We start from the raw sequence: 2,094 nt of genomic DNA, 5'->3' as shown, positions 1-2,094 counted from the left end.
ATTTGTTCTTAATGATATTTTTTCCTTTTTTTTAACTTCAATAATTTTGGAAAATAATTAATTTGTTCCACCTAATATAAATTATATTGCTAAACTAAAAAAGTTTTATAAATTACTCCCTCCGTCCACTAATTGTTGGCCTAGGAGGCAAAACACGGGTTTAAGAAAAAATGTATTTTTATTAGTTAAGTGGAAAATGGGACCCACCATTTAACAAAGTCAATACAATTAGTATATTCAATAATTTTGGAATTTCTCTCTCTTCTACTAATGCCGCCATTTTTTAAATTAATTGGGACCCACCAGAAATTAAATTAAGGACTGCAGTAACAGAGAATTAAAAAAGGCATTAATTTCCATTTCACTAAACTAAAAATTTATGGAGGGAAAGCCTCCAAATTTCGGCTCCCTCCAAATACATTAATTAGTCACCTATTTAAACATAAACACACTATTCCAGAAACATTTACAGATCATTCGAAAGGTTCAAAACAAAACAATGAGCTCATGTCTTCCAAAAAACACCTAACAATAGAAGAGCAAAATGCTATGGCTCATTGGCTTCTCGCAAATAGCACCAACGGGAAAACGAACGATGGAGCACAAAAGGAGGCAGCTGCTATGTTTGGTGTGTCGAGCCGAACGGTGCGTCGTTTCTGGAACAAAACAAAACAGAAGATTCAGTCAGGTACAGCAGTGATATTCACATCAGCTCACAAAGGTACAGTTCACAAAGATAGGAAAAAACTTGATGTTGAGAAGGTTAAGTCATTGTCCATTCTTGAGAGGTCTACAATTCGTAAAATGGCTGTCAAGCTAGGGGTTAGCAAGAGCTTACTTGGGCAGTGGATAAAAAGAAAGGAATTAAGACCAAACAAATGAGCTGCGGAAAAAATCTTGAAACTTTTCTTGAATTTGCAACTTTTCTTTTTAATTTTTCCACCTAATATAAATTATATTACTAAACTAAAAAAATGAAATATGAAAATCATATATATAATCAAATTGAATTAAGTAGAATTATGTTGGTAAAGAGCTCTGTGAAGCTCTCTGTGGCTAACGGACCAAACAAATGAAGGAGATGCAGAAAAAATAAGCAACACACACCAAGTGTTCGACAAAACTCCAAGCTGAGAAGCTGCACAGAAAACAAACAAAGAGCAAGAAGCAATGCGTCGTGGTGAAAACCACTGCCCTGAAAACGAGATTCGGCCGACAATGAGGTGCACGCCCTACGCGCTGATTCGTTCCCCGAGGTTAACGCAAGTTCTTCCACCCGAAGCACGCACCTCGTGCTTAAGACGGATTGGAGAAACAGAGAACCAATGCCCAAAGTAAAAGAAAGATGCAGCTGCAATGTTTTTTTTTAAAGATGAGAACATGAACACTGCACTACAACCTCAACTCACCCAAAAACCACATTTGAAAAGAAGAAAAAGACAATTGATTTGTATGAAGCATATAGAAATCTGCTTCATATTTCGGTCCCCTGCAGGCTAAATAGAAATCTGATTTCACTAATCTCCTAGCACTCCCCTTCACAATTCAACCATTGTTGAAGCGTAGTGACCGTAGGGGCGCGCGGTTGCGAGAGCCGTCGTCGAAGTTCACCATTGTTGAAGCGTCTGTGAGTGTGGATTATGAGAAAGGAAATAAGCGTATGTGAGTGTGGATTATGAGAAAGGAAATAAGATTTTGAATTTTAAGGAAAGATTAGGAGAAATCATTTCCTTAATAATTATCATGGGTGATGAGGTAAATTGTAAATTCAAATAAAATTAAATTAATTCCGCAATTAATAAAAATATACAAATTTACAAAAATGTCCAATTAAGTGTGCACATATTATGTGCATTTAGACTTTTCCTTTTTAATTTGTTGCAACTGAGATCACCCCACATTCGATCAATTGTCCTAACGTTTTATTTCAAGCAAAACTCTGTCGTTCGAACCTTTACATTGAGAAATAAAAAATTGGAAATTTGGACTTTGACAGATTCGATAACATATAATTTGACTGACATATAGATTGACATCCAATGTTTACTAACCACGACAAATTTCTGAAAATTAAATCAGCAATTATTGATCGTC

At 35.5% G+C, this 2,094-nt stretch overlaps 1 long non-coding RNA gene across 1 annotated transcript; it reads right to left on the bottom strand.

Annotated features, from left to right (window-relative positions):
- Positions 1-337: 337 nt before the first annotated feature.
- Positions 338-1,864, bottom strand: LOC131024028 (uncharacterized). Its single transcript, XR_009101629.1, has 2 exons — positions 1,108-1,864; positions 338-656 (listed from the first exon to the last, which is right to left on the bottom strand). It is a non-coding gene; the product is annotated as an uncharacterized LOC131024028 (long non-coding RNA).
- Between the last annotated feature and the right edge of the window lie 230 nt (positions 1,865-2,094).

Source organism: Salvia miltiorrhiza, chromosome 1 (genome assembly GCF_028751815.1).
Source record: "Salvia miltiorrhiza cultivar Shanhuang (shh) chromosome 1, IMPLAD_Smil_shh, whole genome shotgun sequence".
Classification (NCBI taxonomy): Eukaryota; Viridiplantae; Streptophyta; class Magnoliopsida; order Lamiales; family Lamiaceae; genus Salvia; species Salvia miltiorrhiza.
The sequence above is the reverse complement of the archived record's forward strand: the minus strand, read 5'-3'. Positions and strand labels throughout refer to the sequence as shown.